A 24370-nucleotide genomic window follows, 5' to 3' on the forward strand; every position below is an offset into this window, starting at 1 on the left:
CGTGCAGTTCAGGTAATGTAAGTGGTATGGTTAGGCCAAGGAAACTATACCTTCAGCACAGCATATAATCCAATTGGTGGAAAATGTTTGTGTGCAAAATGGTAAAAGTCTGAATTGTTAAAAAGCGTAATTACCTGGCTGCCATAACGGCATAATAACCTGTAATTTATCATGTCATAATTCGTTTTGTGGACGACTAAAAACAAAACCACCGCGAAGCATAGCCCGCTGACAGCGTAATATATCATGTTTATTGTCAACTGAGGAGAGAGAGAGCGCACCACAGTACTTTGATGGCGCTAGCCCTCTTAGCCGTAAGGTAAAACCAAAACCAACATGCTCTACAGCGCAGTTAACGCTGTTGAGGCTACCAAGTGTATACACAAGAGTGAAGGGAATAAGCCAGAACAGAGTGGCAGTAAATATAGAAGCAAGTAGCCTCTAGTCTCTCACGCCCATGAAGTTCACCTGTTGACTTACAGCAGAGCCAAGACCACCACTGTCTAGGAGTAATGTGTCGACCACCATGATGAATGCACGCCACCACTAACAACCACAGCCGTTTACGCCACCACACTGACGACCACAGATGTTCACGCCACCAAACTAACGACCACAGCTGTTCACGCTACTACACTGACGACAACAGCTGTTCACGCCACTACACTGACGACCATAGCTGTTCACCCCACCAAACTAACAGCCACAGTTGTTCGGCCACCACATTACTCCAGACCACATCACCGCACTGACGACCACAGCCGTTCACGCCACCACACTAACGACCATAGCTTTTCACGCCACCAAACTAACAACCACAGCTGTTGCCGCCACATTAACGACCACATCACTACGCTGACGACCACAGCCGTTTACGTCACCAATTGACGACCACAGCCGTTCACGCCACCACACTATCGACTATAGATGTCTTCACGCCACCACACCGGACGACCAGCCGCCTTCACGTGCCACCGTACACTGACGACCTCACAGCTGTTCACGCCACCACACTATCGACTACACGTTCACGCCACCAGACCGACAACCACAGCTGTTCACGCCACCACACTGACGACCTCACAGCTGTTCACGCCACCACACCATCGACTCAAGATGTTCACGCCACGCCAGACTGACAAACCACAGCCGTCTTTCACGCAACTACACTGACGACCACAGCTGCTCACGCCAGCACCACACTGATGCGCGAGACCATAGGCCTCTTCACGCCACTAAGCACTGACGACCACAGCCACGCCACCAACCAACAACTTACAGTTGTTCAAGCCAACCACATTAACGACCACATCACTACGCTGACGACCACAGTCGTTCACGTCATCACACTGGATGCGACCACAGCTGTTCACGCCACCACAATTAACGACCACAGCCACCATTTCTACCACTCCGACGACCATAGTTGTTCACGCCACTACCGCTGCACTGACGACTACAGCTGTTCACGCCACCATACTGACGACCACAGCCATTCACACCCTACTACAGCAGTCGTTCATATCACTCGCCAACATCAACACTAGCCGCAACCCAAAACACATTAATCTAAGTTTCCGTCGTTGAAACACTGGACTATCAATACCGTGTGTAAGACTCAGTAGTGTTCCTATCTTATCGACCAGCATATATCACAACTCAATGGCAAGTGTTGCAGTCTCCTTGTTACTCGCCAGCAGCCGCTCGCATTCACTGCTCGACTGGAATAAGCCTTTATCACCCCAACGCCAGACCGAACCCACCACGGCTATAAATTCTGTGACACAACTCATGTATTAGAGCATTTTCAACTAACACGACTACACTGTCATTCTTACACTTTTATACTCACAAAAAAATTTCAAGTATTAAGTGAAATAATTGATACGTGTAGTAGGAAACGACATTCTTTCTCAATAGGATATACGATAATTATATTCAAACATCTTCTATGTTCTCGTACACGGGTAATTTTTTATTTTTACTTTATAAGATTTTCCCGCAGTGGTTCAGCAGGTGGCAAATGGTGTCTCAAAACGCCCATTCACCCGTTAAACACAACACCAAATCGCTTCGTACATCAACTAGATTATTAAATACTTTTTAAACTCCTTCTCTAGCAGCTGGGTTCTAGCCTGGTACTCCACCACCTCTAAGAATCACTTCTCTCGTCAAACCTATTCTACTCAACCTATCCCAACTCGCAGGTCAACCTCACCAGCGATCTTTTCTCCTTTCGTTCCTCCTGCAGCTACATTTTCTTCCCGACCAGAGGCAATATGTGGCGTGAGCGACAGAGCCAAAGCATAGGGCCCACCAGCTTACCGAACCTCCGAGCTCGACTCATAACACAGATAAGAACAAATTCAATTAAATAAAACGGGCCAATTCATTACGTTGCCTTCTGTGTACTGCCGCCCAGACAACGCGACTCGGAAAAAACTTTCTTTGATAAGATTAATGATCTTTTTTACGATTACGATAGCAATGTTCCTCCTCCTCCCTCTCTTCTCTCTCTATTCTCCTCTACAATTGTATTTCCCAATTTTGTTGTTCACTGCTGGTGCATCTCCTCGCTTTATCCCCTCTGTGGCACTGAGGGCAGACTAGTGCAGGGAGGAGATGAACCCGGAATGGTGATCAAGGCAGACGCAATAGAATGAAAAGATATTCAATATGAAATGGGCTATCGACTGGGCAAAGAGGACGAGAGCAAGGAGAATGTAGGGGTCATGACACGCAAGAATACGTAAAACAAGAAAGAAGAGACTAGATGATCATGGAAGAGAAGAGAATAGAGGAGCAAAAGAAGAGGGGAGATTGAGAGGCAAGGAAGAAAGGAGAACAGTGGGGCAAGAAAGAGAGAACAGTGGGCAAGGGAAGAGAGGAGAACACTGGGACAAGAGAGAAGAGTAGAGTGGACAAGAGACGGAGAAGCAGGGAAAGAAGGGAATTAGAGGAGCAAGGAAAAGAGGAGATCAGAGATAAAGCAGAAGATTTAGAGGGACAAGAAAGAGAAGAGATTAGAGGACAAGAAAGAGATGACATCAGAGAACAATGAATGAGGCAGAGGGGTAAGACCCAGATAAGAAGGAAGGGAAGGGGGAGAATGGAAGAGAGGATAAAAAGTAGATCGAATAAATGAGAAGAAGAGTTGCTGGTAAGAGTAAAGAAAGAAGCATAAGTAGACAATAAAACTTTCCATTGTAACAGCCTCGAATTTATGTAAAAGGACACAAGCGCAACTAATTTTATTGCAGCAACGTTTCGCCCACTAGAAGTTTATCGCCGTTACAATCAACACAGGGACACCGAGCTTAATTCACTATATATATATATATATATATATATATATATATATATATATATATATATATATATATATATATATATATATATATATATATATATAGTGGATAAAAGGTCAAGGAAGAAACATTTTGATTTCTTCCAGCTGTTTGAAATTATTCCGCTTTCCCCTACCACCCCATCTTTTTCATATTTTTTTTACCAATAGGAATATTTTATTACATAATATGGTACAGAAGATTTAAGAGATACATTGTTAATATAAAGGTGGTATATACGGTACATGTTGTTACGTGTGTATCACCGATTATAAGGCGAAAATCTCATCCAGCTCAGAGCTGGGGCGTGTGCCCAAAATACAGCAGGCATTACCCTTTGAACAGCCGCACTGGAGCCGCTGAACAGAAAACTAGCTGCCCTGGGATCCTGTTACCCTGATGAGTCTTTTTTTCCAGCTCCTAAGGAATTTAGAGATGCACTCTTTTCCTAAGGAGCCAAGGGTCTCTGAGCCTATGAGAACAAACATATAATGATGGGCAAGTTCTCCATATTTTCTAGACTTTTGGGACTCCTCTGAAGCTGGCAGCTGCCCCCTCCTTCCTCCCTGGTGTATTGGAGATAGGTATCAGCCAAGGTAGATGCCAATACGTATAGTCCCACACCACCTGCTTCTCATCTGTCCACAGGCTTGGAAGGGTGATACTATCTGACGCCTACTGCCATCAGATCTGCATAGCTGCATCCAGCTGCTGTGAGGCTCCTTTTGATAACAATGTTATTAACCTCATGTCTTGGCAATCTTTCCTCGGATTTACGGCACACAAGACCATGGTACCCGAATCAGCGTCTGCTGCTCACTGCCACAAATACACCTGTGTTCGGCGAGAATAGCGCAAGTCGAAGGGCAACACCGATGCGGATGGTCTGTGGTCGAGGCGTGTGCCAAGGCTGGAGTTGGAAACAGCCAACAGAAAGTCCCCTGCATGAGGAGCTCTCACCGCCAGGAGGCGGGCCTCTATCCTTCTCGACACTTGAACATTGTTACCTGGAGGTTACTCTGGAGTGTTGCCCGGGGATCAACGTTCCCGCGGCCCGGTCCATGACCAGGCTCCTTCGATGATCAGGGCCTGATCAATCCAGGGCTGTTACCGCTGGCCGCACGCAGTCCAACGTACGGTTTCACAGCCCGGCTGATCTGGCACTGACTTAGGTTAAAGGACAGACAGTGTCTACTTGAAAAAATAAGTGGTTATTTTAGACGAACGGCAGAGGTATCACGAAACGAAATATGAATTAGGCAGTAAGGGCAAACTGGAAAAAGAGGCAACAGCTAGATGAGTTAGGCAGTAAATTAGCACAAACGAAAAAAACGAGGTAACATCCTTAAGTCTGGTTTAGGCAGTAAGTTGGTCAAAAGCCAAAGGGGAAGGGAAGGGATATGTCGGGGGGATCATCACCTGGCAGATAAAACCTAACCAACAGGAATTGTTAATTACGTCGCTATTAAGAACAATGATCAGACGAGACACGATCAACTGGAATTGTGACTTAGGTGAACACTAGGAACAAATGGCAGACAAGGAATAAACAATGTGCGTGTTACTTCGGTCGTTAAAATGAACAAACGGCATATGTATTATCAACAGTGTGTGTGCGCGTGCGTGTGTGTGTGCGTGCGTGTGTGTGCGTGCGTGTGTGTGTGCGTGCGTGTGTGTGTGCGTGTGTGTGTGTGCGTGTGTGTGTGTGCGCGCGTGTGTGTGTGCGCGTGTGTGTGTGTGTGTGCGTGTGTGTGTGTGTGCGTGTGCGTGTGTGTGTGTGCGTGTGTGTGTGTGTGTGTGCGTGTGTGTGTGTGTGTGCGTGTGTGCGTGTGTGCGTGTGTGTATAGAGCTGTGGTTGCGTGGGCTGAGCTCCAGGTTCCAGCAGGCCCGCCTCTTAACCTTCACTTGACCTGTACATTGGGTTCCTAACCCTACCGAGCTATCATACCTGCTTTAAGGGCGTTTATAGTGTTGGCTTCCACTAACTTTTGGATAGTGGAAGGAACACTTAAACGTCTCTGACACATTTTGGTGCGATGCTTTTCACCAGTGTCTTCTTGTTCTGCAGCCTCCCTTCACCTAGTACACTCTTCTTCTTCACTTAGTAGATCCCCCTCAGACATTTGCGCATCGTAATCTTGCTTTTCCAGGATTTTCGTTATTCCAGTGTTGTGAATGTTAGATATTTTAGCCTTTCATTATAGAGCATTCTTCTATGCTTTTCAACCAGTCTTGGGACAAACGTCTGAAGTTTTTCCAGCCTCTTCTGCTGAAAGAGGATGAAGTCTTCATTACACCTTGTGTTGAATGAAACGTACGTTCTTTTTATGAAAGCCAAAATTTATCTGCATTTTTTTTTTGTGTGTGTAGGTTCCAAGTTGGCTTGCCACACACAAGGGCTGGTCTTACTCAGGTGGTGAACGGCATTCTAAATAATTCATTGCTAATACGATACTGCCTAACCAAAACACCGCCATCAGGTGCCACGAACTAAGATTCGACCCCTGGAAAACAGGATTGGGCTAGTATACACAAAGTCGGCGTGCACCTGCCGGAAGCTGAACTGGTGGTGTATGCCACCCCACCCACTGTTGGTTCTGCCACCACCAGACCACTTGTGATATACAGCCCACACGCCCACACCTCCGTTTCACCACGCCTACACATTTTTTTACTACCATTTTTTAACGTTTTTTTTTACAGGGTTTGGTTAAAAATTTCTACCCTTATTTATAGGCTAAGAGCTGTTACCCACCTCAGCTCATTTGAAGGCCTTCTTTCGCATTAACTTCTGTATCACTCGCTATGCCAGCTCCCAGTGGGATATATTAACAAACTTAATATTTTATACACACATCTGTTTGAAAAAGAAATTAATTTAACCTGAATAAAGATTACTTTTCATGCCTCACCCACATCTTTGTGTAGACTCGAATGCGTAAAGAGAATGTAAAAAATGTGCGAAGTGTAGTGGACGAAAGGCATGAGGAAGTGTGGTGTGAGAATGTTGAGAAGCGAGGTAAGAGGTAAGGAATGAAAAGGAAAGTGGGACGGGCGTGAATAAATGCATAGAAACGAGAGGAAATTGTAAGGACGTTGAGGTATGCTGCGAGGTGTGTAAAGCCAGACATAATAACCATCAGATTCGATCCAAGGAAGGGAAGAGAAGCTCCGATTACCTGAATCAAAACCCCATCACCAGCATCAAGGCAGCCCCTATGAAGAGTAAGAGGGAGACAGAACAATATGTGTAGAGAGCGAGGAAGATAACGAATTCGACGAGGCCAAATTATTATTTTCGTTATTATCGTTATTATTTTCATTATTATTATTATTATTATTGTTTCGTATGAGCACACAATATCCTTGGTGTACACAAGCACATCTGACTCATAAAACACAGCTACAACATTGCAATGAATAATCGTATGTCCAAAATAAAAGTCTTGACTGGCAGGGTGTACGTAAGCTAAACACCAGGTCGTTTAGTCATTCAACACAACGTATTTCAAGCTGTAAGACAAATGGCTTCTCATGGTCTCAGAATCTATTACGTATTGACAAAATGCAACGCAAAGAGCGTACGTGTTCGCATTGATTAATTAATGACCAACTGGCGTGATGCAGATATAGTAATTAATTAGTCTAATAAATGTACATCGTATAATTAACTACATCTATACAGCATCGACCCACATAAAATAGTTAATTATGTCATCAGCTTACAGTGTAAAGTAGGGTCTCGCCTCGCTTTAATAGCATTGTCGATGTGTGTGTGTGTGTGTGTGTGTGTGTGTGTGTGTGTGTGTGTTAGAGAGAGAGAGAGAGAGAGAGAGAGAGAGAGAGAGAGAGAGAGAGAGAGAGAGAGAGAGAGAGAGGGAGGGGGAGAGAGAGGGCGGGAACGAAAACGTAACAATAACAATAAATAAGCTACTGAAGTCAACAGTGAGCCAGGAGGCCTACCTCAGTCCTCCGCTGTTATTGTGGTTTATATACAACTACTACCACCACCACCACCACCACCACCACTAATTTGACCTAATTTGCCCGAAATGCTCTGCATAACAAGCGGTTTCTATGTAGTAGTATGTCACTGATGTCGGCTAGGCCTGTATACCTTGTACATGTACTTATAGAAATAAAGATATATTATTATTACTATTACTACTACCACTATCACTACTTCTACCAACAGGCTTGTAAGAGCGTGTTAACCGGATTTGAATCCAGGAGGTGGGAAGTACAGTGCCTGCTCTCTGAAAGAGGGGTGGGGTGGGGATATTGCATTTTGGAGGGTCATCTAAGCTGTGTAATGTCTGCGCGCCTCTGGCAAGACGGTGGAGGAGTGAGTGATGTTGAAAGCGATTCTTCTTTTTTTCGGTCACCTTGCCTCGGTGGGAGACGGCCAGTGTGTTTAAAAGAGACAACCATTGCTACTACTACTATCTCTACCATTATATTACTACTACTGCTGTTATTACTTCCATGACTACTGCCACTATTTTTACTATTATTACCACTACTATTATTGTTGTTACCATTATCACTACCACCATTAGTACTACTGCTGCTACCATTACTACCACACCTAACACCACCCCTACTATTACTATCACTACCACCATCCCCGCCGCTGATGTGTGTGGGTAAATATTCACACACACACACACACACATTCATTTTCTTGGACTGTAAGAAGGCCTTCGACACAGTTCCTCACAAGAGATTAGTACAGAAGCTAGAGGAACAGGCACGTATAACAGGAAGGGCACTGCAATGGATCAGAGAATACCTAACAGGGAGGCAACAACGAGTCATGGTCCGTGATGAGGTATCACAGTGGGCGCCAGTGACGAGCGGGGTCCCACAGGGGTCAGTCCTGGGACCAGTGCTTTTCTTGGTATATGTGAACATGACGGAAGGGATAGACTCAGAAGTGTCCCTGTTTGCAGATGACGTTAAATTAATGAGGAGGATTAAATCAGACGCCGACCAGACAGGTCTACAAAGAGACCTGGACAGGCTGGATGTGTGGTCCAGAAACTGGCTCCTAGAATTTAACCCCGCCAAATGCAAAATCATGAAGATCGGAGGAGGGCAAAGAAGACTGCAGACAGAGTGTAGGCTAGGTGGCCAAAGGCTGCAAACCTCACTCAAGGATAAAGACCTAGTGAGTATAATACGGAGTACATCGCCAGAAGCACACATTAACCAGATAACTGCTGCGGCATATGGGCGCTTGGCAAACCTGAGAATAGCGTTCCGGTACCTCAGTAAGGAATCGTTCAAGACTTTATACGCTGTGTACGTCAGGCCCATACTGGAGTACGCAGTACCAGTTTGGAACCCACACCTGGTCAAACACGTCAAGAAATTAGAGAAAGTGCAAAGGTTTGCAACCAGGCTAGTTCCAGAGCTAAGGGGAATGTCCTATGAAGAAAGGTTAAGGGAAATCGGTCTGACAACACTGGAGGACAGGAGGGTCAGGGGAGACATGATAACGACATACAAAATACTGCGTGGAATAGACAAAGTGGACAGAGACAGGATGTTCCAGAGATGGGACACAAACAAGGGGTCACAATTGGAAGTTGAAAACTCAGATGAGTCAAAGGGATGTTAGTGGAGGCAGGAACTATACATAGTTTTAAGACGAGGTATGATAAAGCTCTTGGAGCAGGGGGAGAGAGGACCTAGTAGCGGTCGGTGAAGAGGCGGGGCCAGAAGCTGAGTCTCGACCCCTGCAACCACAATTAGGTGAGTACACACACAAAAAAAAACACAGTCTGAGTACAGTCTAGGAGGAGGGGGCAGAAACTACAGACATCACTCAAGGAAAAGGATCTTGGGGTGAGTATAACACCAGCACATCTCCTGAGGCGCACATCAACCAAATAACTGCTGCAGCATATGGGCGCCTAGCAAACCTAAGAATAGCATTCCGATATCTCAGTAAGGAATCGTTCAGGACCCTGTGTACGCCATGTATGTCAGGCCCATATTGGAGTATGCGGCACCAGTTTGGAACCCACACCTAGCCAAGCATGTACGGAAATTAGAGAAAGTGCAAAGGTTTGCAACAAGACCAGTCCCGGAGCTAAGGGGCATGTCCTATGAGGAGAGGTTAAGGGAAATCGACCTGACGACACTGGAGGACAGGAGAGAGAGGGAGGATATGATAACGACATATATAATACTCAGAGGAATTGACTAAGTGGACAAAGACAGGATGTTCCAGTGATGGGACACAGCAACAAAGGGTCACAATTGGAAGTTGAAGAATCAGATGAATCACAGGGATGTTAGGAAGTATTTCTTCAGTCACAGAGTTATCAGGAAGTGGAATAGTCTGGAGAGAAGAAGAGGTATGATAAAGCTCATGGAGCAGGAAGTGATCTAATCGCGACCAGCGAAAAGGTGGGGCCAGGAGATGTGAATCGACTCCTGCAACCACAACTAGGTGAGTATACACACACACACACACACACACACACACACACACACACACACACACACACACACACACCAGGAGTCAGCCGTGCGGCACAGGTAGCCGGCTGGAAGCGTGACGGAGGCGTGTAGGAAGTTGCAAATATTTATTAAGCGGCCAGCGAGAACACGGGGAGCGGTAAGTGTGCGTTCATTGGCGGTCGCGGTAAGGCTTGTTGCGGTGCTGTGGCGGTGAAGGAAGGAGGGGTAAGATAGGAAGGGAGGGATGGAGCTGGAAAAGGGAGGTATAGCAGAAAAGGAGGGTCAGGAAAAGGGTGAGGGGTGGTTGGAGGGGGAGAGAGAGATTTGAATAGTGGAGGGATGGTAGTGGAGATGAGATGTAGTGGAAGAGAAGGGGTTGACAAAATCTTAATTGCCAAAACGTTTTGTCTTTTTCGCAGGCTTCTTCAGTCGGATACAGAGGTGATTTTTATCAAGGATGAGGGACTGAACACCTCAAAATCTCCACTTCAAATGTTTTCAGCATTATAGTCACCTCTGATTGAAGAAGCCTTGTACGCAAGCGAAATGTTTTGGCAACGAAGACACTCAGATGTTTACTGGTGTCTTATTCATCTAGACGTAACAACACTTACACTTCATTCCTTCTCCGCTACCCTCCCTCCACTCGTGAAATCACACCAGATGTAAATTATGATGTATCGTTCTCGCCTTCATTCCAGGAAGTACATTACCAGGGATGTGAAACGTTCCAAGTAACTCAGGTGCTTAACTAAATTTATAAGGGCACTGAAGGATCTCTGTCCATTCTCCAGCTCTGTAATTTCGCCTGCCCTTAAAGGGGACTGTCAATGTACAGCAATATTTCAGCCTAGTAGGAGCAAATTATTTGAAGAGCATCATCAATGTCTTCGCATCTTCTGTTTTGAAGGTTCTTTTCATCCAGCTTATCATTTCCCTTGCAGCTGCGAAGAAAACACTGTTGAGATGCATTATCACTCCTAAGTCTCTCACATTAAACTTATTCTCCGTTGAGCTATTCGCTTTTGTTTTATATTCTATTCCAGTCTTTATTTCCATAGCGGAGTAGCCGAAAATTACCGTCACTGAGCATCCTATTGTTGTCAATAGCCCACTGGAAGACTTGGTTTATATCAGTTTGGAGGATCGATGTGTCCTGAAAGAATATTCATCTCGTCCGAGGGGGTCTTTAAACCTATGAGAATAAACACGTAACAATGATGAACAAGTTCACTGTATTTTCTAGGCTTTCGAGACTTCCAGTTAGGAGAGGAATCCCAAAGTTCTGCAAAAATGGGATATCTCAACATTCTTCAGAAGCATTAAAATGACTGGCAAAAATCTCGAGATAGCTAAGAATGCTTCTTTAGTGTCAAGGGCGTGAAGCAGTGTGTGCAGTGCCTGCCATGCTTCTCACTTCGCTGGTAATGGTGATTTAATCCTCGTGAAGAGCCCATTTCTTTTATTTTGTCTCCGAAAAGACTAATTCATTCTGAAAAAAAATAGTAAAACGTCGAATATGAAGGAAAGAAACCCCCGTTTTAGTTTTAAATTATCAATTTATATAAAAAGATGACTGTTATTTCTAAAATTATTTAGACAGCAAGCTAGTTTTAGAAAACATGTGCAACTCTTGGGTGTCTTTATGGAGGAAACGTTTCGCCACACAGTGGCTTCATCAGTCCATACAAAGGAGAATCGTGAAGAACAGAAGTGCAGGAAGAAGTAGGCAGGAGAAGTGCAGCAGACGTAGGTGGTGTCACATTTGTTTAATGTGGAAGTAGGTCGTGCCCAAGGGTTAGGCAAACGAAGAATTCCCAAGTATTAAGATCCCAAGAAGTTGCAGTGTCTAACAGGATTGTCAGACACTGCAACTTCTTGGGATCTTCTCCTGTTCTTCACGATTCTCCTTTGTATGGACTGATGAAGCCAGTGTGTGGCGAAACGTTTCCTCAATAAAGATAACCAAGAATTGCACATGTGTCTAATTTATCAACGTGTCGGTTCTCTGAACCATTCATCTACAAGGTTAGTTTTAGACTAGTCTTGCTCTCAAAATTATTTAAGCAATAATTTCCGTCTTCTTTTCACGGAGACTGCGTCTCTACCGCAATTGTCCAAATCCATATAGAGGACGGTAGTGCTAGAAGGTATGGACTATGGATACGCAAAACCTAGGAACTAGGTCAGGTGAAATGGCGTAATACCTACGAGCAAAAACACAAAGACGCTACTTGCTGAACAAGCTTGGCGTGGAACAACTCTTCGCTACGTATTGCTGTATCAAGTCACGGAATTAGAAATTAGGCCCTAAAACAGGAGTGCATTTCGGTATATTTATTATCCTTCCAGTGTGGGCACTGAAAGTGTCCATTTATGATGGTTTGAGCAGGAGTAATGCTAGCAATTGCTTGCTGCATATTTCATAATGGCTGCAACGACAGTTCGAACAACTACACCTGGATAAGCTGGTCCAGTTAGTAGTTACAACTGTATCGATATTTAGGATTTATGAGCACTGTCAATTAGCAAATGTATGCGTACTATGTTTAGCTTAATTACCGGTGCCAAGTGTACGTAAACACCAATTATGACTAATTAAGTTCATTAAAAAGATTTATGGAATGTTGGGAAGGGGAAAGGGGGGGAGGAGAGCAGACTGCTGTAACAGGCAAGTAATGATGTGTTAGATTAATCATTTTTTTTTAACTGATGTGTACATGTGAATACTAAATATATACAATGCTGTGCAGAGTAACACACACACACACACACACACACACACACACACACACACACACACACACACACACACACACACACACACACACACACACACACACATATAACAGGGACTGAAGCATTCCCTGGGAAACGTAGTCTTATAAGATGAAAACTAACACTGCTGCTTGAAACATCATTTATTCACAACTAGTCTCGGAGTAAACTTACTACATCATCAAGCACTAGACAAAATCAGAGAGAATCCACTATAAGAATAAGATAAAAAATATGCTAAACATCATATTAACTTGACGTGTGTGTGTGTTATGGGGGGGGGAAGGATATGAATATATTTAGATATTTGGGAGTCGGGTTATCGGCAGAAGGGTCTTACGAAAGACGAGGTGAACCATAAAACAGACGTAAGTTAAAAGAGTTACGTGGTTTGTTGAGTAGACTACAGAAAGAAAGTTAATTTATAGATGCATAAAAGGAAAATGTATCAGAGAATAATGGTACCAATACTGTTACATAGGTGTGAGGCATGGACTTCAAATGTTCGAGAGAGCAGGAGGCTGGAGGCAGTGAAGATGTCAAGTTTGAGAGTGATGTTATTCTCCAAACTTGAGAACACTCGTGAATTGGCCTGATTTTTTTTTCTTCTCTTCCTCTCCCTACCTCTTCTCCTTTCCTACATGTTGTCTTCCTTTCTTCTGCCTGGGTGTCTTCTGTTTTTCACTTTCCACCCCCTCACTTTTTCCCCCACTACTACTACTACTACTACTACTACTACTACTACTACTACTACTACTACTACTACTATTGCCTCTCTTCACTTTGTGTCTACCACTATTCCCCCCTGCTTACTACTACTACTAGCATTACCTCTATCACTACTTCTTCGCTTCCTTCTTCCTCTCTTTGTCCCTTCCTTATCCCCCCTTCTCCTATATATACTGGCCCCCAAACCATCGAGTGTTAGTGTGACTTGTAAATGGTCCAAGTTGGATCAAAATGCCGGCATAAGCTTCTCTCTCCTATGTGCGGGTTATTTGGGTAATGTGTAAATATTATATAGAGAATTAGGATCGTAGAAATTAGAAAATGGTGTTTAGGTTCAGAAGGTGTAATTCAGAAGGCAAAGGAAAGATTGTTGAGGCGGTTTGCCATTTAAAAGAATGAAGTAGAACAGGATAAGAGTGTATATTAATCCGTGGTGGAGGGAAGGAGGGGCAGGCTGTCAAAGCATGGGTTGGATTGAGGGGGGGTGAAGGTTTAAAAATGGTAGACTCTTGAGCATCCAGCAGGCCTGTGAGTATGTTAGATCGGAATGAGTGGAGATAAGTGGTTTTTACGGTTTGACATGTTGGAGTGCTAGCAGGATAGTTTTTGGATGACTGATTCTGACTTTCCATTTCTGGGTCTACCTGCCTTTGTGAGACACACACACACACACACACACACACACACACACACACACACACACACACACACACACACACACACACACACACACACACACACACACACTGGAAGCTGAAGACTCAGACGAGTCACAGGGACGTTAGGAAGTATTTCTTCAGTCATAGAGTTGTCAGCAAGTGGAATAGCCTAGCAAGTGAAGTAGTGGAGGCAGGAACCATACATAGTTTTAAGAAGAGGTATGACAAAGCTCAGGAAGCAGAGAGGGAGAGGACCTAGTAGCGATCAGTGAAGAGGCGGGGCCAGGAGCTGAGTCTCGACCCCTGCAACCACAGTTAGGCGAGTTAGGCGAGTACACACACACACACACACACAGCAGGGCAGAGCAACAATTCAGGCACACACACAACCACCCCTAGAACCCCACAACTGAACACGCTATCCCAACACAAACCACAATCCACACTTACAGCCCTCACCCCCCACACTACACTGTAGACTCCCGCAGCACACTGCCAGGTGCCCCCCACCCGCACAGACCCCCCAGAACATAGTGGTGGAGTGAAAACTTAAGGTATGGTACACCAGTGCTGATGGAATAACGAATAAGTGGGAGGAGTGGCACAAAAGAGTCAATGAGGCATCACCGGACATCATAGCTCTCACAGAAACCAAGCTCACAGGAATGATAACAGATACAACCTTTCTAACGGGATAGCAGATCCTGAGGAAAGACAAAGGGAACAGAGGGGGTGGAGGAGTGGCACTGCTCATCAAAAATCGATGGAAGTTTGACGATTGCAGTGATGTATAACCCACCACAGAACAGCAGGAGGCCAAGGCAAGAGTATGATGAGAGCAATGGAGCAATGGTTGACACACTGACTGAAGTGGCCAGAAGGGATCATGCAAGTAGAGCAAATAAGACACACAGGCAACATTTAGGCAACTTTATTCCGAAACGTTTCGCCTACACAGTAGGCTTCTTCAGTCGAATACAGAAAGTAGGCAGGAGCTGTAGAGATGTGAAGACGATGTAATTAGTCCATCACCCTTGAAGTCGTAGATTTGAGGTTGTCAGTCCCTCAGCCTGGAGAAGTTCTGTTCCAAAGTCTGGAACTGTTAGTTCCAGACTTTGGAACAGAACCTCTCCAGGCTGAGGGACTGACAACATCAAATCTACGACTTCAAGGGTGATGGACTGATTACATCGTCTTCACATCTCTACTGCTCCTGCCTACTTTCTGTACTCGACTGAAGAAGCCTACTGTGTAGGCGAAACGTTTCGGAATAAAGTTGCCTAAATGTTGCCTGTGTGTCTTATCTACCAACCTGTCGGTATTGTATACCATTTGATAATCAAGTAGGGCAAAGCTGCTGATTATGGGTGACTTCAACCATAAGAAAATCAACTGGGAAAACCTGGAACCTCATGGGGCCCAGACACGTGAAGAGCTGAGATGATGGAGGTGGTCCTGGAAGACCTCTTGCACCAACATGTAAAGGACACTACCAGAAAGAGAGAGAAGAGGATGAACCAGCGAGACTGGACCTAGTATTCAATTTGAATAGTGCAGATATTGAGGGCATCACATATGAAAGACCCCTCGAGGCTACTGAACATGTGGTTCTGAGCTTCGAATACATAAAATTACAAGTGGAGAGGGAAGCAGGAAGAGCAGGACGAATAAAGCCAAACTACCAGAGAGGGGACTACACAGGCATGAAGTATTTCCTGCACTGTGTTCAGTGGGACAGAGAACTGGTAGGGAAGTCGGTAAACGAGATGATGGAATATGTGACAACAATATGCAAGGAAGCTGAGGAGAGGTTTGTACCCAAGGGTAACAGAAATAACGAGAAGGCCAGGGTGAGCCCTTGGTTCACTCAAAGGTGTAGAGAGGCCAAAACCAAGTGCACTAGGGAATGGAAGAAGTACAGAAGGCAAAGGACCCAGGAGAATAAGGACAGAAGTCGTAGAGTCAGAAATGAATGCACAGGTAAGAAGGGAGGCCCAACGGCAACACAGAAATGACATAGCAGTGAAAGCTAAATCTGACCCGAAGCTTTTATACAGCCACATCAGGAGGAAAACGACAGATCAGGACCAGGTAATCAGGCTGAGGAAGGAAGGAGGGAACATCATAAGAAACGACGGTGAAATATGTGAGGAGCTCAACATGAGATTCAAAGAGGTGTTCACAAAGGAGACAGAAGGGACTCCAGAAAGACAGAGAGGTGGGGTAAACCATCAAGTGTTGTCCACAATACATACAACCGAGGAAGAAGTGAAGAGGCTGCTAAGCGAGCTAGATACCTCAAAGGCGATGGGCCCGGATAACGTCTCTCCATGTGTCCTGAGAGAGGGAGCAGTGGTGCTATGTGTACCACTAACAATAATCTTCACATCTGTAGAAACAGGGCGACTAACTGAGGTATGGAAGACAGCAAATGTACTCCCAATTTTTAAAGGAGACAAACATGAAGCCTTAAACTACAGACCAGTGTCACTGACATGTATAGTATGCAAATTCAGGGAGATCATCAAAAGAGTGGTGGAGAACCTAGAAAGGAATGAGTTTAACGACAGCCAGCACGGTTTCAGGGACGGGAAATCTTGTCACACACCTACTGGAGTTCTATGACAGGGTGGCAGCAGTAAGACAAGAGAGAGAGAGGGGTGGATAGATTGCATTTTCTTGGACTGTAAGAAGGCGTTTGACATAGTTCCACACAAGAGACTAGTACAAAAGCTGGAGGACGAGGCAAGGATAACAGGAAAGGCACTGCAGTGAATCAGGGAATAGATGTCGGGAAGACAACAGCGAGTCATGGTACGTGGCGAGGCATCAGAGTGGGCGCTTGCGACGAGAGGGGTTAAATAGGGGTCAGTCTTAATACCGGTGCTATTTTTGGTATTTGTGAATGACATGACATGACGGAAGGAATAGACTCCGAAGTGTCGCTATTTGCAGATAATGTGAAGTTAATGACAATTCAATCGGACGGAGACCAGACAGAATTACAAAGGAATCTGGACAGACTGCAGGCCTGGTCCAGCAACTGGCTCCTGGAGTTCAATCCCACCAAGTGCAAATTCGTGAAGACTGGGGAAGGGCAGAGAAGACGGCAGACGGATTATAGTCTAGGGGCCTAGAGACTACAAACCTCACTCAAGGAAAAGGACCTTGGGGGTGAGTATAACACCGGACACATCTCCTGAGGCGTACATCAACCAATTAACTGCGGCAGCTTACGGGCCCCTAGTAAACTTAAGAACAGCATTCCGACATTTTAATAAGGAATCGTTCAGGACCCTATACACTGGGAACGTTACGCCCATATTGGAATATGCAGCACCAGTTTGGAACCCACACCTAGCCACGCACGTATAGAAACTAGAGAAAGTGCAAAGGTTTGCAACTAGACTGGTCCCGGAGCTAAGAGGTATGTCCTACGAGGAGAGGTTAATTAAGAGATATCGACCTGACGACACTGGAGGACAGGAAAGAGAGGGGGGATATGATAACATACAAAATACCGAGAGGAGTCGACAAGGTGGACAGACAGGATGTTCCAGAGATGGGACACAGCAACAAGGGGTCACAGTTGGAAGTTGAAAACTCAGATGAATCACAGGGAAGTTAGGAAGTATTTCTTAAAGTCACAGAGTTGTCAGGAAGTGGAATAGTCTGGGAAGTGATGCTGTGGAGGCAGGATCCATACATAGCTTTAAGAAGAGGTATGATAAAGCTCATGGAGCAGGAAGAGTGACCTAGTAGCGGCCAACGAAGATGCGGGGCCAGGAGCTGAGACTCGACCCCTGCAACCACAACTAGGTAAGTACGCACACACACACACACACACACACACACACACACACACATATCTATATATATATATATATATATATATATATATATATATATATATATATATAAGGGGGAGTGACATAAGTCAGTGGAGAAGAAGTGCTGGACTCACAACTGGAAGGCATCCTGGGGATACTATGCTAGTAGGCAGGACCAGGTTTTGAAATGAGCTCAGGCAGCATAACAGGGTGGGTTGATTAACGGGAAACGCCCTTAGTATAGTTCATTTCTGCACTCTTTCTACTCGCTATCTTCTCCACCTCAGACAAATCCTTGATGAAATCCTCTTCTAAGCTGAATCCTAGCTGCCTCGTGTCTGTATTCTCATTTACCAGGCCTCTCTGAACAAAACTGTGATGTAATCCTTCCCCCTCATCCCTAGTAACCTTATCTTCCTGTGTTAGTGTAACTAGTTAATGGTCCAAGTCGGACCGAAACGTTGTCATTAGTTTCCTTCTCCTGTGTGCGAGTTATTTGTGTATTGTTCCAGTCACGGTATTCTCTCTCTCTCTCTCTCTCTCTCTCTCTCTCTCTCTCTCTCTCGCATCTTGTCTCTCCTCCTCCAACCTTTCTCTCACCTCTTACTATCATCGCTCCTGGATGGCAACATCGTATCTCTGTAATATACATTGAGCAGTTTATCGTAAGTTGAGATGATTGCGCTATTGTTCAAGGCTGCTTCTCACAATCGGTATCTCTCCTTTTTTTTTAACCAATAAGATAATGTAATTACCTGTTTGGCTTTTAATGAATTGCTCTAATTTTTAAGGGTTTAGAGCTTATCGACTGAACGATAGTTACTGAAGGTGTCATTTCACCTTTATAATGGCATCAACAATACTTCAGTCTCTAAAATAGGGACTAAGATTAGCTCATTTTGTATAGATATTGAAAGATATACACCTCTCCATGTATGTACACTGGGATATACACCTCTCCATGTATGTACACTGGGATATACACCTCTCCATGTATGTACACTGGGATATACACCTCTCCATGTATGTACACTGGGATATACACCTCTCCATTTATGTACACTGGGATATACACCTCTCCATGTATGTACACTGGGATATACACCTCTCCATGTATGTACACTGGGATATACACCTCTCCATGTATGTACACTAGGATATACACCTCTCCATGTATGTTCACTAGGATATACACCTCTCCATGTATGTACACTGGGATATACACCTCTCCATGTATGTACACTAGGATATACACCTCTCCATGTATGTACACTAGGATATACACCTCTCCATGTATGTACACTAGGATATACACCTCTCCATGTATGTACACTAGGATATACACCTCTCCATGTATGTACACTAGGATATACACCTCTCCATGTATGTACACTAGGATATACACCTCTCAATGTATGTACACTAGGATATACACCTCTCCATGTATGTACACTAGGATATACACCTCTCCATGTATGTACACTAGGATATACACCTCTCCATGTATGTACACTAGGATATACACCTCTCCATGTATGTACACTAGGATATACACCTCTCCATGTATGTACACTAGGATATACACCTCTCCATGTATGTACACTAGGATATACACCTCTCCATGTATGTACACTAGGATATACACCTCTCCATGTATGTACACTGGAATATACATCTCTCGGCGTACGTATACTTGAGAGGCATCTTTCAGTGCATATACATTAAAAGATACACACCTGTGTTTAAGCGTACACATCAATGTATATAAACTGTGTGACTGCGATATTATGTATCACAAAGCTGATAGTATATTTCGTGTATCACTTTACTTTTTCCTGTTAACTTTTACGTCTTTGTTATAACCGAATATATCATAATTATAGTGATATAATTCCTGTTATCTTCTAACTCTCGTTTTAAAGACGAAAATAAAAAAAAATAGATTAGATTTTACCTCCAAAGCTAAATATGTATATCCACACGTCGACGGGAGTGGCCAGTTTACTGTGCATCCCATATCCATCCTGTGTACGCTAGTGGATAGTTCACTGTGCACCCATATCCATCCTGCGTACGCTAGTGGATAGTTCACTGTGCACCCCATATCCATCCTGTGTACGCCAGTGGATAGTTCACTGTGCATTCAAATATCCATCCTGTGTACGCTAGTGGATAGTTCACTGTGCATCCCATATCCATCCTGTGTACGCTAGTGGATAGTTCACTGTGCATCCCATATCCATCCTGTGTACGCTAGTGGATAGTTCACTGTGCATCCCATATCCATCCTGTGTACGCTAGTGGATAGTTCACTGTGCATCCCATATCCATCCTGTGTACGCTAGTGGATAGTTCACTGTGCACCCCATATCCATCCTGTGTACGCCAGTGGATAGTTCACTGTGCATTCAAATATCCATCCTGTGTACGCTAGTGGATAGTTCACTGTGCATCCCATATCCATCCTGTGTACGCTAGTGGATAGTTCACTGTGCATTCCATATCCATCCTTTGTACAGTATCCATCCTGTGTACGCTAGTATCCATCCTGTGTACGCTAGTGGATAGTTCACTGTGCACCCCATATCCATCCTGTGTACGCTAGTGGATAGTTCACTGTGCACCCCATATCCATCCTGTGTACGCTAGTGGATAGTTCACTGTGCATTCCATATCCATCCTGTGTACGCTAGTGGATAGTTCACTGTGCATCCCATATCCATCCTGTGTACGCTAGTGGATAGTTCACTGTGCATTCCATATCCATCCTGTGTACGCCAGTGGATAGTTCACTGTGCATCCCATATCCATCCTGTGTACGCTAGTGGATAGTTCACTGTGCATCCCATATCCATCCTGTGTACGCTAGTGGAGAGTTCACTGTGCATTCCATATCCATCCTTTGTACAGTATCCATCCTGTGTACGCTAGTGGACAGTTCACTGTGCACCCCATATCCATCCTGTGTACGCTAGTGGATAGTTCACTGTGCATTCCATATCCATCCTGTGTACGCTAGTGGATAGTTCACTGTGCATTCCATATCCATCCTGTGTACGCTAGTGCATAGTTCACTGTGCATTTCATATCCATCCTGTGTACGCTAGTGGATAGTTCACTGTGCATTCCATATCCATCCTGTGTACGCTAGTGCATAGTTCACTGTGCATTTCATATCCATCCTGTGTACGCTAGTGGATAGTTCACTGTGCATTCCATATCCATCCTGTGTACGCTAGTGGATAGTTCACTGTGCATTCCATATCCATCCTGTGTACGCTAGTGGATAGTTCACTCTGCATTCCATATCCATCCTGTGTACGCTAGTGGATAGTTCACTGTGCATTCCATATCCATCCTGTGTATGCTAGTGGATAGTTCACTGTGCATTCCATATCCATCCTGTGTACGCTAGTGGATAGTTCACTGTGCATTCCATATCCATCCTGTGTACGCTAGTGGATAGTTCACTGTGCATTCCATATCCATCCTGTGTACGCTAGTGGATAGTTCACTGTGCATTCCATATCCATCCTGTGTACGCTAGTGGATAGTTCACTGTGCATTCCATATCCATCCTGTGTACGCTAGTGGATAGTTCACTGTGCATTCCATATCCATCCTGTGTACGCTAGTGGATAGTTCACTGTGCACCCCATATCCATCCTGTGTACGCTAGTGGATAGTTCACTGTGCACCCCATATCCATCCTGTGCACGCTAGTGGATAGTTCACTGTGCATTCCATATCCATCCTGTGTACGCTAGTGGATAGTTCACTGTGCATCCCATATCCATCCTGTGTACGCTAGTGGATAGTTCACTGTGCATTCCATATCCATCCTGTGTACGCTAGTGGATAGTTCACTGTGCATTCCATATACATCCTGTGTACGCTAGTGGATAGTTCACTGTGCACCCATATCCATCCTGTGTACGCTAGTGGATAGTTCACTGTGCACCCATATCCATCCTGTGTACGCTAGTGGATAGTTCACTGTGCATTCCATATCCATCCTGTGTACGCTAGTGGATAGTTCACTGTGCATTCCATATACATCCTGTGTACGCTAGTGGATAGTTCACTGTGCACCCATATCCATCCTGTGTACGCTAGTGGATAGTTCACTGTGCACCCATATCCATCCTGTGTACGCTAGTGGATAGTTCACTGTGCATTCCATATCCATCATGTGTACGCTAGTGGATAGTTCACTGTGCATTCCATATACATCCTGTGTACGCTAGTGGATAGTTCACTGTGCACCCATATCCATCCTGTGTACGCTAGTGGATAGTTCACTGTGCACCCATATCCATCCTGTGTACGCTAGTGGATAGTTCACTGTGCATTCCATATCCATCCTGTGTACGCTAGTGGATAGTTCACTGTGCACCCATATCCATCCTGTGTACGCTAGTGGATAGTTCACTGTGCATTCCATATCCATCCTGTGTACGCTAGTGGATAGTTCACTGTGCATTCCATATCCATCATGTGTACAGTAGAGGCTAGTTCACTGTGTATCATATAGCCATCGTGTGTACGGTAGTGGCTACTTTATTGTGTACCCCGAATCCATCCTGTGCACGATGGCACAAGGGCATATGGAGAGACAAGACCTGGGCACTGTCATAAATAACAAGGGTTAACAGGACTACAGTTATTTATTTGCATATTAATATTTTTTATCTATTTCAAATAAATTTCAGATGCTCAAAATTCCTGGTATCTTATTTTCACACATAATATATCTTGACATATACAGATTATTACAGTCTCTTATTTTTCTAACATTCCGGCCGTTTCCGACTGAGGCAGAGTGACCAAGAGAGAAAAAAAGAACAACCACATTGACTATCATTCAGTCGTAAGTACACTGGGCATGCCACGCCTGACGTGAGCACAAGTGATTTTGTGGATAACTACAGGACCTAATTTCGTTCTACTCCTGTTAGGGATACCAGTCTCACGAGCAGTGGATACACGTGTCCTGCTCGTGAGACTGGTATCCCAAACGGGAGTAGAATTAAATTAGTTTCTGTAGCTATCCACAGCCACACATGTGCTCGAGTCAGGAGTGATATGTCCAGTGTACTTACTGGGCATCTGACGTTCGGCAGTATGATGATCCAGTGGACTAAGGCGTCAAGAAATTTGCCTAACGTCCCTGGAGGCTGATTAAATATTTCAGGTTCGATCCTGGGCTAGCCGCAGTACTGTTTTCTGCTTTAAATCACTTATTTCGTGGATGCATTATATATATATATATATATATATATATATATATATATATATATATATATATATATATATATATATATATATATATATATATAATGTCGTGCCGAATATGTAAAACTGGTCAATTGGCAAGAACTCATTTAAAATTAAGTCCTTTCTAAAATTTTCTCTTGTACGTTTAAAGATATATTGTTTTCATTAATGTTAATGTAAAAAATTTTAATTTTGCTTCAAAAGAATCTTAGAAAACTTACCTAACCTTATTATAACAAGAACAATTTATTTTAGCCTAACCCAACTAAATACATTTTAGATTTGTTTACAATAATTTAATACTAAACAAACACAGTGAAATATATTTTTTTCGTTAGGTTCAGAATGATTTTGGCGAAATTATTGCATAAACAAATTTTCACTTGTCCTATATGGCAAGATGAGCGTTGCTATTTAAGCCAAGATCGCAAGTTCTGCCTATTCGGCACGACATATATATATATATATATATATATATATATATATATATATATATATATATATATATATATATATATATATATATTTATATAAAATGTCGTACCGAATAGGTAAAATTGGTCAGTTAGCAAGAACTCGTTTAAAATTAAGTCCTTTCTAAATTTTCTCTTATACGTTTAAAGATATTTTTTTCAATTATGTTAATGTAAAAATTAATAATTTTGTACCAAAAGTACCTTAGAAAACTTACCTAAACTTATAACAAACGTAATTTAATTTAGCCTAATCTAACTAAATATATTTAAGATAAGTTTACAGTAATTTAATATACAAACACAATGAAATATATTTTTCGATAGGTTCAGAATGATTTTTGCGAAATTATTGCATACACAAATTTTCGCTTGCCTTTTTCCGTCAGAAGAGCGTTGCTATTGAAGCCAAAATCGTAAGATTTTCCTATTCAGCACGACAGTATATATATATATATATATATATATATATATATATATATATATATATATATATATATATATATATATTACTTGAGTGTTTGTGTGTGTTTTATACATGCGTGCATGTTTATGTATGCCAACATATAAGTACGTCTAAATACTACGTCAACATGCAAAAGCAAAAAGAGTCATTGAAAAAATCACCTGATATTGTTAGAGTGCAACACTTTTACCATACATTATAATCCAATAAACATTATAAACACATAATGAAGAATAAAACAATGACATAGTAAAATAGAAAATGGAACACTGAAACACTTGATACACAATACATTAAATAACTAACCATGCCCCTTTAAAAGGGAGGGAGGGTGCCTTGA

The 24370-nt window shown here is 43.5% G+C and overlaps 1 protein-coding gene across 2 annotated transcripts in view; it reads right to left on the reverse strand.

Annotated features, from left to right (window-relative positions):
- Window positions 1-24370, reverse strand: part of LOC128700676 (homeotic protein distal-less-like) — a 293933-nt gene that overhangs the window by 242120 nt on the left and 27443 nt on the right. The gene's annotated exons all lie outside the window — the stretch shown is intronic.

Source organism: Cherax quadricarinatus, chromosome 56 (assembly GCF_038502225.1).
Source record: "Cherax quadricarinatus isolate ZL_2023a chromosome 56, ASM3850222v1, whole genome shotgun sequence".
NCBI classification, from domain to species: Eukaryota; Metazoa; Arthropoda; class Malacostraca; order Decapoda; family Parastacidae; genus Cherax; species Cherax quadricarinatus.